The sequence below is a fragment of the Galeopterus variegatus genome, unplaced genomic scaffold, assembly GCF_000696425.1.
Source record: "Galeopterus variegatus unplaced genomic scaffold, G_variegatus-3.0.2 Scaffold6095, whole genome shotgun sequence".
Classification (NCBI taxonomy): domain Eukaryota; kingdom Metazoa; phylum Chordata; class Mammalia; order Dermoptera; family Cynocephalidae; genus Galeopterus; species Galeopterus variegatus.
This window is the reverse complement of record NW_007732206.1, coordinates 75,239-91,474: the sequence shown is the minus strand read 5'-3', so window position 1 is coordinate 91,474 and position 16,236 is coordinate 75,239. Positions and strand designations below refer to the sequence as shown.

Genomic DNA, 16,236 nt, shown 5'->3' with positions numbered 1-16,236 from the left:
GCTGGGCAGGTACCTACCCATTTTATAGTAACACAGAGAAAAAAACATGGGTTTGGGGGGGGCAGACAAACTTGTATTCAAATCTCACTTTGGCACTGATGAGCTGTGTAATTTCGGAAAGTAACTTAACCTCTCTGATTTTCTCATTCTGCATTTGTGATATGGGGATAATAATGCCTACTTAATGGTGTTAGCATAAATATTATTTTGTAAGGCACTTAAGGTTATACTTTCCCTGAATAAACACTGAGTAAAAGATGTTTCGTGTACCTCCTTTACAAAACCTTTTTTTTTTTTGGCCTTTAAAAAAATTGAGGTGTGATTTACATACAGTAAAGTGCACAAATTTTAAGCATATAGCTTGATGATTTTTTTCACATATGTATAAACCCATGTGATCACAATTCAGATCAAGATAGAACATTTCCATCACCCCAGAAGATTCCTGTATGCCCCTTGTCAATAACCATTTCCCTTCCAGGAGGTAACTGCTGACTTCTATCACTATGGATTAGTTTTTTCTGTTTTAAACTTTAAAGTAATAGAACATATTTATTCTGGTGTTTATGGTTTCTTTTCTCAATAATTATTTCTGTAAGTTTCATCCATCCCAACATTTATTTATCCATTCTCCTGTTGATGGACATTTGAGTTGTTTCCAGCTTAGCGCTATTAAGAACTCATTTGCACGTCTCTGGTAAACACAGGACATTTATTTCTCTTGTTTATATACCTAGGAGTGAAATTGCTGTGTCATGGGGTAGGTAAATATTTAGCTTTGTTAGATATTTTCTTTTACCTTCTATAAAGACAGGTTTTGAAAAGTTAAAGCCATTTATTTATTTATTCAATAAATGTTAAGTACCTACTATGCCCCTGACACTGTCTTAAGTCCTGAGTTTGGGGGTTCCAGGTTTAATAAATTTAGAGAATCAAAGATGCATTAAGGACCACTTTTCCTTTTTACCATCTTTAGAGTGTTTCGGAGTATTGAACTTCATCTTCAGGTTCATACCCTCATGGTCTCTAGATGGTTGCTTAAGCTCCAAGTATTATATCATTGCAAGACCTCATCCAGAAACAAGAAGGGGAGAAATGGTTTTGTGTGTGTGTGTGTGTATGTGTTTTATTTTATTTTATTTTTTAATCAGGAGAAAACTTTCCCAAAACTCTCCAGCAGGTTTTCCTTCTGGACCCATTGGCTAGGTTGGGTAATATGCTTTTGCCCTAGCAGCAAAGAAGTCTGGGATAAAGAGTATACAGCATTTTCAACTTCTTTAATGAGAAGTATGTTCAGCCAGCAAAGAAGAAGGAAAACAGTTGTAGACAAGCAACTAACAGTACCTGCCATAGCTATTTTATAGATGTTTAAACTTGGGCAAATAACTGTCTCTGAGGCTTTCCCATCAGAAAAATGGGGACAAAAACTCATCTTTTAAAGATTAGGATCAGTACTAAATGAAATAAAGTAATATGTGATGTGATAGCCACATAATATGTGCCAAATAAATGTTAATATCCTCCCTTTACACTACTCTTACTCCCATGGCACTCAACAACTGTAGGGATTTCATCAAGAATTGTTAAAATAAAAAACCAGTTGAAAAATGGAAAGAGAATAAACAAAGAGAATGTATTTCATGTTGTGACATGTCTATGTAATTTATAAATTATAATGGCTAGAGAAATTGTAGTTTATTATTTTAGGATGCAAAAGAGAAGTGGAAATCTGAATCAGTTACAGGAAAATGTATTGCAATTACCCAAATTGTGTTGCTTGACAAATACATGAAAAATATGACCATGTGAAGGATATTGGATACCAAATGGGCTTTATTCTTAACTGTTTATTTTAATAGCTAATGAAAATATGGTGCTGCCTTTTATGGCTGTAATGAATTTTAGGAATATGAGACTTCACCATAGCTTTCTAATACTAAATCTTTTCAGTGGAGAGATAAGAGACTTAGTATGCTGGCGTCTCTCCACACACACTGGTGACCAATTCCTCCTTCTGCTTCTATTCATGCTTTTCTAAAAATTGCAGGCTGTGAGTGTGGATAGAAAGGGTGATAATTTCAGGAGTTGATGCCTTGGAAATTGGTATCTTCCATGAGCTTCATGCCTTCCTTGGGTTGATTCTCATTTCTTACAAAATACAAATCTTTTCCCCTTCCAGTATATGGCCTGTGATGGCTTCTTTGGCACTGAAACTTCTTTTTTTTTTTTGGCTGCTGGTCGGTACAGGGATCAAACCCTGGACCTAGGTGTTATCAGTACCACACTCTAACCAACTGAGCTAACTGGCCAGCCCTGGCATTGGAATTTTAAAAGTGGAAGAATATGTGAGTGTACAAGACTCTTTGACTTTAACATCAGACATATAGATATATAGACATATTGGCCATATAAAGAAAATAGATTGGTTCACATAACTGAAAAGTCTAGGCCATAATGACTTCAGGCACGGCTGGATCCAGGAGCTCAAGTGTTGCCAAGGGATGGGTTTACATGTCTCCTGTCTTCCTCTATGGTGGCTCCATTCTCAGACAAGTCAATTCCTAGTGCAGACAGTATACCTGCCAGAATTTTGTCTTTTCAGCAAGACCAGCCAAAAAAACACATTCTTTCTCCAATAGTTCTAGGAAAAGGTGTTCACTTTGGAGGGTGAGGGGTAAGGTCAGGGCTGATGCTGAGCCAGAGAGCTACAAGTGGAACAATAGTTTATAGCTGGTGTCAGACTGGGCAGTGCCTACACTGTACCTCTTGTTAACTATTTTTAAATAAGGAGAAGTGGCATTCAAGTTATCCCATTGGTTCTTTTTGTAGCTTTTATTTCATTTTATTCATCTTCATCTTCATTTTTCCCTTACCTCTTTCTTTGCCCCTCCAAAGTCTCAAAAAGTGGATAGGTGAGATTTGATTCTAACTGGGGATAAGGAGGGTGATATTGGTGGCAACTGCATGTTTGGGGAGTGGGGCCTGGTTATTCCAGCTCATTTTCTACCACAAATCCCTTTGTCCAAGAAGAAAGTAGGAAAAACTTCAGCTCCACTGGGGCAAGTGCTTAATGTTTCATTCACTACCATATTTCCAGCATGTCACGGTCCAGTGTCTGGCACCTCAGAAGTATTCACCAAATATTGTTAGAATGTAGAGAAGAGACTTGAAGAAGATATAGGATTTTTTCCCCTTTATTGGTTTTAAAGAGCATGGGTTATGGAGCTAGAGCACCCAGGCTTAAAGCCAGGCATCTCAGCTGTACCCCTAAGAGCTATGTGACTTTGGGCATGTTGCTGAACCTGTCTGTGGCTCGGCTTCTTTATCTGAAAAATGGAGATAATAACAGGAAATTGTTGAAAGAATTAAATGAATTAATATACTTATGTGATAGACTGGATTTCTAAACACCTATATTTAGCTATGGAAAGAATGTACCTCTCCACTCCCTTTGAAGTTAGACTTGGCCTTGTGACTTGCTTTGCCAATGAAATATGAGGAAGTACCATATGTTACTTTTGAATGGAAGCTTTAAAAGCCAGTGTGTGTTTTGATGTATGCTGTGTAGGAAAGGACTTGGCCTTGCCTAAAGAAATGACTTTGTCCTCAGCCTCCTTGTCATACCTGACACAAGTATCTTTAATTAGGGTAGGCACACTGGATCTTAGAGTGAGACTGGCCATACCCAGTAGTCTTAGGGTAGGGGCCAGCCACACCTGAAAGACCAATTATGTGATTTGGGGTGGGAGCTTTGGGTCATGTGGTGTCAGCCAACCTGGATACTGAGTTCAACCTTATGGGCAATCATTTAATCAATCGTGCCTCTATAATAAAGCCCCAATAAAAACTCTAGGCACAGAAGTTCAAGTGAGCTGCCTTGGTTGGCAATACTCTGTGTGTATTGTCACACAGTGATGCCAGGAGAGTGATGTGTCCTAAGGACAGTACAGCTTCGTGTTTGGAACTTTCCCAGATTCTGCCCTATGCATCTCTTCCTTTAGATGTTTTTGATCTGCATTCTTTCCCTGTACTATCCTGGAACCATGAGTATAATAGCGTTCATTGAGTTCTGTGAATCTTTCTAGTGAATTATAGAAACTGCAGGTAATTTGGGCAACCCCAAACTTGTGGCTGGTGTCAGAAGTGAGGGCAGTCTTGGAGACTATGCCCTCAGATTCTGTAGTTTGGCTAACTCTGTGTACATGATTCTCACCTCTTATTCCACACCTGACAGGGCAACTGGCAATGTTGCAAATATTGACAACTCGGTCAGCCTGGGTCTTGGGATGAAGATGGATATATCACCAAAGCAGAGTTACAGCCAACCTGTGAAACATGAATGAGAAATAAATTTTTATTTAAGGCACTGGGATCTGGGATTTGTTTTTATCACATCATGGCATAACCTATTACATCCTAACTAATCCAACATGGCACAGGACCTGGCATATAGTAAGCACTCAATAAATATTAGCTACTACAAATTAATCAACATGTACACTTTTTTTTTTTTTTAGTATGTGGGTATATATAGATCATCTATAAATTGCAAGAAAATTTATCCACAATGTCCACTCTTTAAATTTTGGGAGCTCAAAAATATAATCGCCAGGCAACACCCCATAAATAACAAATTCCTCTTCAATATCACACACAATGAAGACAATTGATCTTTGGAACTTCTGAGGATATATCAGTCCCACAAGAGCAGCCATTTTCTCAAAATTTAGAGGTCCTAATCCTAACCTTCTCCCCCAAATCCACAGCATCAAAGTAGGTTCTGCGTGGAAAGAAAACCAGGGACATTTTACAATTTTTCTCTAGTTTCTCTTTCTAGTACCCCCTCCATCCTAGAAATGTAGGAAGCAAGAAAGCTCTTCTTCCTCCATTATATGAGTATATGCAGAGGAATATTCAGGGAGATTAACCAAAGTAAAGGAGTAAACTGTCATACCTGTTAGACTTTCTCAAAATCTCACCTTTTCTGTACCATTCTACCCCCCACACAGTCAATCTCTCATCCAAAACCTGCAAGGAGGACAGAGCTTTACAGAGCTTCCTCATTTGATTTTCAACCTATTTTTAAAAAGGAAAATGATTTTTTAAAGGATTATATGCTTCTTTTTTCTCTATCTGTCTTATCAGTACATGGTGGCTATTAACCCAGGCTAATTTCTGTTTATCTATTGTTGTGTAACTAATTACTGCCAATTAAAACAAAAACCATTTAACTATATCTCCTGATTTTGTGGGTCATGAATTCAGGCGGGCTTCTCTGGGTGATTCTTCTGCCTCATGAGCATCAACTGGGGTCACTTGGTGGTATTTAGCCAGTGAATGGTCTGAAATGTTCAGGATGGCTTCCCTCACTTGTCTGGTGTCTTGGAGGGGATGACTAGAAGGCTGGGCTTAGATGGGACCCTCAGTTGTAGGGCCTACAAAGAGCCTCTCTAGCAAGGTGGACTCAGGGCAGTCAGACTTTTTAAATGGCAGCTTAGGGCTCCCAGAGAATGTTCCCAGAACCAGGAAATGAATGTTTCCAACCTAACTCCATGAAACAATGCCTACCTCTAGAAACAGACACACAGTGAACATTTGCCATAGTCTACTGATGAAAGTAGTCACAGGGCCCACCTAAATTGAAGGGGAAAGGACATAGACACCATCTCTTGATGGAATAAGTGGCAAAGAATTCTTGACCATTTTTAATATTTCATATTATTTACATAAGAAGAGGTTAAAAAATATCATGACTCAGGTTCAATAGAGTTTGAGTTTCATAGTGATCAGGGCTGGGAGGATTAAATGATTTTAATCCTTAAATATAAGTTAAACATAGGTTTAGGCAGAGCAAAGATTGTGATTCCATAAAGTTAGCTATAGCCAAATCCAGACACTGTGAAGGAAAGATTAGTAGATTAAACTAAATAGGAATTAAAACTACTGAACAGAAAAAAAAAATAGTATATAAGGGAATATAATGTATTAGTCCGTTTTGTTACTTATAAAAAAAATACCTGAAACTGGGTGATTTATAAAGAAAATAAAATTTATTGCTTACAGTTTATGAGGCTGAGAAGTCCAAAGTCCATCTGCTGGTGGCAACAGTGACCCACGGGGTCTCACATTGCAAGATGTTGGAAGCAGAGAGAGCAGAAAGAGACAAAGACAGACTCTCCCCTTTTAAAGCCCTCAGAACCACATCCCTGATCACCATTTTTAATCCATTTACTACTGCATGGTCCTACAATCCAATCACCTTTTCAAGGCTCCACTTTTCAACTACCATAACAGGATTTCCCACCCTCTTAACAGACACAGTGGGGGCTAAGTTTCTAATACATAAAACTTGGGGAACATAATTCAAGCTTCAGTGAGTTTTGTGGGAACATAATTCAATCCACTACAATGGGTATAGATAAAGGGTAATTATTCTTACTATAGAAAAAGACTTTTAAAACTAATAGTAGAAAAATTCATATGGAAACAAAAGGGACCCAGAATAGATAAAACAATCCTCCCACCAACACAACAAATTTGGAGAACTAACCCTTTCTAATTTCAAAAATTACTATGAAAGTATAGTAATTAAGACTGGTGGTACTGGCATGAGGATATAAAATAGATCAATAGAATAGAATTAATAATTTAGAAATAAGGCAATTTATGATCAACTACTTTTTGACAAGGGTGCTAATAAGAACTGTTTGGAGGGGGAAAGATTAGTTTTTCAACAAATAGTGTTGAGACAGCTAGAAGTTGGATCCTTACCTCATACCACATAAAAAATTAACTCAAAATCGACCAAAGACCTAAATGAAATGGTTAAACTATAAGACTATTAGAACAACACACAGGGGTAAATCTTCATTACTTTGAATTAGGCAATGGTTTCTTAGATATAACACCTAGAGCACAGCAACTAAAGAAAAAAATAATTGGATTTCATCAAAATTGAAAAACTTTTGTGCTTCAGAGAACACTATCAAGAAAGTGAAAAGACAACTCACAGAATGCAAGAGAATATTTTCAAGTTATATATTCAATAAGGAACTAGTATGCAAAATATATAAGGAAGTTTTATAACTCATCAATAAAAAGACAACCCATTTTTTTTTTAAAAAAGATGACCGGTAAGGGGATCTTAACCCTCGACTTGGTGTTGTCAGCACCACGCTCAGCCAGTGAGCAAACCGGCCTTCCCTATATGGGATCCGAACCCGTGGCCTTGGTGTTATCAGCACCGCACTCTACCGAGTGAGCCACAGGGCGGCCCCAAGACAACCCATTTTTAAAATGGGCAAAGAATGTGAATAGAAATTTCTTTAAAGAAAATATGCAAATTGCCAACAAGAACATGAAAAGATAATCTACATCATTAGCCATTAGAGAAATGCAAAACAAAATCACGAGATACTACATCACACCTACTAGAATAGTTAGAATCAAAAAGACAGATAATAATACATGTGAAGAAACCAGAAATACATTGCTGATGGGATATAAAATGGTGCAGCTGACCTGGAAAACTAATCATCACTCTAAAAGTTAAACATAGGTTTACCAAATGACCCATCAATTTTGCTCTAGGTATATACCCAAGACAATTGAAGTGATACAAATTGGTACAACATTTCTGAAGAGCACATTAGAAACTGTTATTATAACTTTAAATGTACATGCCCTTCAACCCATAAAATCTGTTTCTGGGAATATATTCTAATGAAATATATTAAGGCAAGAGTGCAAAATTATCTGGAAGATGTTCATTGAAGTGTTGTGTAGGAAATTTTGAAATAACCTAAAATATCTATCCATGGGAGGTAAGTTACGATATAATTTCTACTAGGCAGTGGAATACCTAGACCTTGTTTAAAAGGATATTCTGTTGCTGGGCTGATCACCCTCTTACTCTGTAATATTTTCCTTCCTTTGGAGATGGAATAAACAGACTAGACAGACATATACATATACATATACATATATACATATATACATATATATATACATACATATATATATATATACATACATATATATATATATATATATATATATTTTTTTTTTTTTTTTTTTTTTCTCCCCTCTGAGCCCAATTTCCAGAAGATGGACCACATACTTGAAGCAATAAAGAAGAATGTAATGTTTACAAATTCTTCTTGGTAGTTCCTCTTTGTTGGAGGCTATGCTGAGTTGCTTTCTATATTTCTATTTGAGAACTGGGGAAAGAAGGATGCCCCTCAGTGTCCTAAATGAGAGAAGGGAATTATGATTGGACGTGACCAAGGTTCACAATTTCAGCTTGAAGGAAAGTCAATAAAACAGGTAAGGGCAGCTCCCACCTTGGAAAGGCAGCCCCCCGCCATCCTCCCAGGAATGTGAGAACAGACCTGCAGGACAGTAGAGGTCCCTTGTGGTCTACTCCCAAATCATCTATAGGGCCTCCTTGACTTGGGGCTCAGCTTCCACTTGGCATTCTATGCACCCCCATTTTGGAAAAGACTAATACCTGGACTCTGCTTAGAATTGAGTGGTCTTAGCCTCTTTGGGTCCTGAAATTTCTACTACATTGCAATGAGCCCAAGTAAAAACCAAGCCTTGGGGTCAGGGCAGACTGGCCAGCCTGCATTTTGATAGGTCCTGAGATATCTATTTATTGAAAAGGAAAAATGTCCATAATATATTAAGTAGAAAAAAAATGACTATGTTAGGAGACAGATATTTTAATTTGCTCGACCATAGTAATCATTTCACTATGTATATGTATATCAAAACATCACATTGTATACCTTAAATATATACAATCTTTTTAAAGCTGCAAAATAGGATATATTGTGATTTCTATTTTTTATATTAAAAGCACACAAGTGTTTGCATGGAAAACACATTTTGATGAACATACATCCAGCATGGTAATAGTAGTTATCACTGGGTGGTGTGTTTTTGGAGGTGATCCTTATTTTCTTTTGTATACTTCACCAGTGTTTGATTTTTTTGTTTGTTTTGTTTTGTTTGCAATGAGCACGTATTACTTTTATAAACAGAAGAAACAAAACTATTTTTTAAAAAATATGCCAATGTGAGAGAGCAAGTAGATTTCACTGATCTCAATAGGTGGACTTTGGAACCTGGCAGGTCAACAATGACACGTGGAAAAGCATGTAACACAAGGGTGATTCCAGATTGCAGGGCAGATGGTGTTTACTTTCCGCCCTACTTTATACCCCTCTCTAGATGTCGATGGTCATGTCTCCTTCTATGTTATGTGAAAGTGAAAGGGATGCCAGAAACTGGTTTGCTGAATGGAAGAGTGTTATGGCCTCAATTGTATCCCCTCCAAATTTGTATGTTACAGCCCTAACCCCCAGTACTTTAGAATATGACTCATTTGGAGATAAGGCTTTTAAAGAGGTGTTTATGTTAAGATGAGGCCATTAGGGTGGCCTCTAATCCAATCTGACTGGTATCCATATAAGGGGAAATTTTGATACACAAAGAAACACCAGGAATGCATTCACACAGAAAGGCCATGTGAGGACACAGCAAAAAGGCAGCCAAGGAAAGCGGCCTCAGAAAAAATCAAATCTGTTGACACCTTGATCTTGGACTTCTAGGCTTCAGAGCTGTGAGAAATAAATTTCTGTTGTTTAAGCCACCCAATTTGTGATATTTTGTTATGGCAGTCCCAGGAAACTAATACAAGAATATTACAATTTTAAGTTTTTGCATGTTGAAATGTGTAAATATTTCAACCCAAATATTTTCACAGTTGCTGTCTTTTTTACCTTCATTCAAGAGTACCTTTCTTCAATAAGTATTTCATAAGAAAAACCTCATCAAATAAGTTGTCTCTATTTTTGATTCCCACATATTTTTGATTCCCCATAATTACAGGCCTCCTCAATTTCACTTCATTCCAGTACAGAACATAAATTTATCCAATTAAAAATAGGTGCTTCAACAAATGACTCATCCTGCAAGTTGAAATACTCTAAAATGCAGTTACAGAATTTCAACATCAATATTGTATGCCATTTGAGGGCTCATTGTTTAATTTGTTCAGTTCCTCCTGTGCTTATGAAGAGATAAATTTCAAGTTTCCCTATTTGCAAATTTTGTTTCCAATAACTGCATTTTGGCACTTCATTTGATAAAAACTTTGATTAAAATTTGTTATAGACATATGAAAAGTTGCTCAACTTTATTAGCCATCAGAAAGATGTCAATTAAAAGCTCAATGAGATATCACTACATACTAGAATGGATAAAGTCATAAGACTGACACTACCAAATGTTGGCAAGAATGTGGTGCAACTGGAACTCCCATACATAGCTGGTGGGAATGCAAAATGATACAGTAACTGACAAACCATATGGCACCATCTTATAAAGTTAGATTCATTACCATACAATCCAGAAACTCTACTTCCAGGTATTTACCCAGGAGAAATGAAAACATATGTCCAAAGGAAAACAGGTACATGAATGTTTACAGCAGCATTATTCATAAAAGCTTTTGGTTGTCCTAAAAGTCCATCACTTTTAAATGAATAAAATGTGGTATATCCATACCATGGAAAACTACTCAGCAATAAAAAGAAAGGAAATAAGAATATAGACAACAACATGGATAAATCTCAAAAATATTATTGAGATTAAGAGAAAAAAGTTAATCACAAAAGATTCCATACTATGTAAGTCCATTTATATGAAATTCTATAATATGTAAAAACATAGTGATAGAAAGTGGATCAATGGTTGCTTGGGGCCAGGGTGATGGGAGATGTTTGAATATATACAGGTACGAGGAAACTTTTTTGGGTTGAGGAGTTGTTCTATTTCTTGATTACGGGGCGGGGGTTAAATGATTGCACACAATTACCTAATTCGCCAACCTGGACATTTAGAATTAGTACAATCATGTGCTACATAACAATGTTTCTGTCACTGGCAGACCACGTATATGATGGTGGTTCCATAAGATTATAATGGCTATACCATATAGCCTGGGTGTGTAGTAGGCAACACCATCTAGGTTTGTGCAAATACACTCTATGCTGTTCATACAGTGATGAAATTGCCTAACAATGTATTTTTCAGAACGTATCCCTGCTAAGCATGGCTGTATAAATATTACCTTGATAAACAACAACAAAAAAAGAAAAACAAAAGAATTTCCAACTAATTTTGAATAACATACAACCAAAATTTAGAGGGCTTGTTTATAAAAATTTCAGTACAATGGTAGAATACTTACACTGGTTTACAAAATGGATATTCAAAGGCTCAAAAATTTTTTAAAATCAGATTGATAACAGCAGAGAGAAAACACATAATGCCACACTGAAATATGTTTTTATATTCAACACAGCATTGTCACAAGATTTCATAATTCAGATATTCTGTGCATATAGAAAAAATATTTTTCCATTTTGGTAATTCAATTTTTTGATAGTTAAGATAATTATTTTTTGACAGTTTCAATGTAATTAGGAATTATGTGTGCACCACATCCAGTTGCAAGTAGATCTTTTACTTTAGTAAGGACATTTATTTCATCAAAATTTTTATTCAAATCACCACAAAAAATTAATTTTTTATCAGTGCTGAAATTTTTAATTGATTATGGAATAATGATCATGATAATTTCATATGTTTAACCTTCTAGAGGATAAACTTCAAAAAGCTTGACTTTGATTCCATGAGCTGTATGGAAAAAATGAAACAAGTATTGAACTGAACTGGTTTTCTATTTGAAGCAGCTAATGACAGTGATATACAACTGGCACCATTCAACTGTGAAGTTTTCCTTCTATATATATGCCACTATCATTTTTTCTTTTTTTTTTTTTTAAAGATGACTGGTAAGGGGATCTTAACTCTTGACTTGGTGTTGTCAGCACCACACTCAGCCAGTGAGCGAACCGGCCATCGCTATATGGGATCTGAACCCGGGGCCTTGGTGTTATCAGCACCGCACTCTCCCGAGTGAGCCATGGGCCCAGCCCTATCATTTTTTCTATGTACACATGAGAAAATGGAGGAAAATGAGCAGAAGTACGAATGTTGTTTGATCTGCGTGAAAAGCCGTGCATTGTAGAGTGATAGATAAATCCACCTTCGGCAGCAACTCATGTATAATGATTTAGGTACAAACTTCTTAGAATAACTTCTACTTTTAAAAGTTTTAAAATATGCTGATGCTTCTTCAAAAAGTTGTACTTTTTCACACAATCCCGTGATATCATTACACCCCTCATCATGATGGTAAATGTCGACAAATATTATGTGTAAATACCCTATCATCATTAACTTTCTTGGGTAACAGATAGTCGATACTTAATTTTTCATTAAACACACACCTTGTAATTCTTGAAAGGGTCAGGAAAAGAGGAATGGATTGTTATTGGTCATCCTTCAGATTTAAGGTGGGGGCTCTCTGTGCTGCACATGCATCTCATGACTACTAGATGAGACCATGGAAGAAGCTAGAAGTACACTGTGGAGGTCTTTCAAACTCATCCCAGTTCATCACTTTTAGTGAGGTAAAGTTTGCACTTGGTGAAATGCAAAGATTCCAATCATAGGATTTCAACAAATGTATATGCCCGTATAACCCATACCCAAATAAAGTACAGAACACTCCTATCACTCTGGAAAGCTCCCTCACTTCCCCTTCCAGTTAATTCTTACCCCCACAGGTGACCTGTGTTCTGATTTCTATTGCCACAGATTCATTTTGCCTGTTTTTAAACTTTATAAATGGAATCATACAGTATGAATTCTTTTGAGTTTGGCCTCTTTACCTCAACATTATGAATAAGATTCATCTAGGTTGTTGCATGTATCAGTGGGTTTTTTTTTTTTTTCATTTTAAAAAATTGTGGTAATGCACATATAAGATTTGCCATCTTAACCATTTTTAAACACACAAAGTCATGGAATTAATTACATTCACAATGCTGTGTAACCATCACCTCCATCTATTTCCAAAACTTTTCCATCATCGTAAACATAAACTCTGTACCCACTAAGCATTAGCTTTCCATTATTCCTTCCCCCCAGCTTCTGGCACTCTCTAGTCTACTTCTGTATTAGTCCATTTCTGTTACTTATAATAAAATACCCGGAACTGGGTAATTTATAAAAAAAATTAAATTTATTGTTTACAGTTTAGGAGGCTGAGAAGTCCAAAGTCCGGGGAACACATCTAGTGAGGGTCTTCTTTGGTGGTGGCTTTACAGCAATGCAGGTGTCTCAGATGGCAGAAAATGGTGGAGCAGAAAGAGAGACTCTCATGTTCTCCTTTTAAAGCCCTCCGAACCACGCCCCTGACCATTATTATTAATCCATTCACTACTGCATGGTCCTACAATCTAATCACCTCTTCAAGTCCCCACCTTTCAATTATCATAATAGGATTTCCCACCCTCAACAGTTACAGTAGGAATTAAGCTTGTAATATAAGAACTTTGGGGGACACAATTCAATCAATCCACAGCAACTTGTCTCTGAATTTTTTAAAATAATTTTTCCTAATATACCCATGATGATTGTATATATTTATGGAGTACAATGTGACATGCAGGTACATTTATGAAGTGTGCAACAACCATATCAGGGTAATTAGCATACCTATCACCTCAATTATTTGTTGTTTCTTTGTGCTGGGAACATTCAAAATCCTCTCTACTAGCTATTTGAAATTATACAATAAATTGTTAACTGTAGTTTCCCTACAGTGCTACAGAACACTAGATCTTATACTTCCTGTCTAGCTACAATTTTGTATCCATTGACCACCCTCTCTCCATTCCCCCTCCCCCTCTCCTTACCAGTCTCTTCTACTGTGAGGTCAACTTTTTCAGTTTCCAAATATGAGTGAGAATATGCAGTATATCTCCTTCTGTACCTGGCTTATTTCATTTAATTTTCTCCAAGCTCATCCATGTTGCCACAATTGCAGAATTTTGTACTTTTTTACGGCTGACTAGTATGCCATTGTGTAAATATACCATGCCTTCTTTATCCAAATACCCATTGATGGACATTTAGATTGGCTCCATATCTTGACTACTGTGAATAGAGCCGTGATAAACATGGAAGTGCAGGTATCCCTTTAACATATTGATTTCCCTTCCTTTTGATATATACCCACTAGTGGGATTACTGGATTGTATGGTAGTTCTACTTGTTTTTTGAGAAACAAAAACTGTTTTTCATAATGGATGTGCTAATTTACATTCCTATCAACAATGTGCAAGAATTACCCTTTCTCCACATCCTTGTCAGCATTGGCTATTTTCTTTTTTTTTATAATACCATTCTCACTGGGGTGGGATGATATCTCATTGTGGTTTTGATTTACATTTCTCTGATGATTAGTGATGTTGAGCATTTTCTCATACACCCTTTAGCAATTTTATGTCTTCTTTTGAAATGTCTATTTAGCTCATTTGCTCATTTTTAAATCAGATTATTTGTTTTCGTTGCTATTGAGTTGTTTGCTGGTATATTCTGGATATTAATCACTTGTCAGATGAATAGTTGCAAATATTTTCTCCCATTCTGCAGGTTGCCTCTATGCTTTGTTGATTGTTTCCTTTGCTGTGCAGAAGCTTTTTAGTTTAATATAATCCCATTTATTTATTTTTTTGGGGGGCCGGCCCGGTGGCGCACTGGATAAGTGCGCCGCTTGGGAAGCGCGGCGGCGCTCCCGCCTGAGGGTTCGGATCCCACATACAGACCGGTTCCCGCTCACTGGCTGAGCGAGGCGCGGGAGCAACACCGAGGGTTGCGATCCCGTTGCCGGTCCCCGGTCCGGTACGGGGGCAACACTGAGGGTTGCGATCCGTTGCCGGACACGGAAAAAGACAAAAGACAAAAGACAAAAAAAAAAAAATTATTTTTTTCTTTTTGCCTCTGCTTTTAAGGTCTTATTCATAAAATCTTTACACAGTCTTATGTTATGAAATGTTTCCCCTGTTTTCTTCTAGTAGTTTCAGTTTTGGGTCTTACTTTTAAGTCTTTAATACATTTTGAGTTGATTTTTGTATATAGTGAGAGATAGGGGTCTAGTTTCATTCTTCTGCATGTGGACCTCCAGTTTTCCCAGGACCATTTATTAAAGAGATAGTCCTTCAATGTATGTTATTGGCTCCTTTGACAAAAAACCAGTTGGCTATAGGTAAGTATACTTATTTCTAGATTCTCTATTTTGTTCCATTGGTCTATGTGTCTATTTTTGTGCCAGTACCATGCTGTTTTGATTATGATAGCTTTGTAGGGTGCTTTGAGGTCAGGGAGTGTGATGCAATTTTATTTTTTTTTCCATTTTTCAAATTGCTGAGTAGTATCCCATTTCATGAATCTACTGCAATTTATTTATCCATTTTTCTATTGATGGACATTTGGGTTGTTTTCAGTTTTTTGCTATTATGAATGAAGCTGCAATAAATATTCTTGTACAAGATTCTTTTGTAGATGTATACTTCCATTTTTATTGGGTAAACACCTAAGAGTAGAACTACTGGATTAGAACTAAAGTATAAGTTAGAGATGTCAATAGGTTTTCTAAAGTTAAGTCTCACATTTTACATTTGGGCCTACATTTGGACTCAGCAATGTATAAAGGTATGAAAGCAATGTATGAAAGTTCCAGTTGCTCCACATGCTCACCAACATCTCTGTTATCAGTCTTTTTAATTTTAGCTATTTCAGTGGGTATAAAATGGTATTGCATTATGGTTTTAACTTATAGTTCCCTGACGACTTGTAAGGTTGAACACCTTAAAGAGAATATCTTCTTTTGTGAAGTGTCTATTCAAGTCTTTTGCTCATATCTTTTATTGAGCTGTTTTTCATTTTATTATGGATTTATAGGAGGTCTTTATACATTCTGGATACAAGTTCTTTGTTAGATATATGTAACAAAAATACTTGTAATATTTTTTCCCAGACATGGCTTGCCTTTTCATTTCTTTAATAGTGTCTTTCAAAGAATGGAAGTATATAATATTGATGAAGTCAAATGTATTAGGTTTTTCTTTTATGGTTAATGCTTTTTGTGTCCTGCCTAAAAAGAGTCATTTTCTTAAAAGTGTTATTTAATGAGCAGAAGCTTTTAATTTTGATGGAGTCAAGTGTATCAATTTTTTTCTTTTAAAGTTAGTGCTTTTGCGTTTTTTCTAAGAAATCTTTTGCCAAGCTTGCAAAAACATTTTTCTATGTTATATT

The 16,236-nt window shown here is 36.4% G+C and overlaps 1 long non-coding RNA gene across 1 annotated transcript; it reads right to left on the bottom strand.

Annotated features, from left to right (window-relative positions):
• Nucleotides 1-3,178: 3,178 nt before the first annotated feature.
• On the bottom strand, nucleotides 3,179-4,473 carry LOC103605817. Its single transcript, XR_551816.1, has 2 exons — nucleotides 4,214-4,473; nucleotides 3,179-3,326 (listed from the first exon to the last, which is right to left on the bottom strand). It is a non-coding gene; the product is annotated as an uncharacterized LOC103605817 (long non-coding RNA).
• Nucleotides 4,474-16,236: the final 11,763 nt, after the last annotated feature.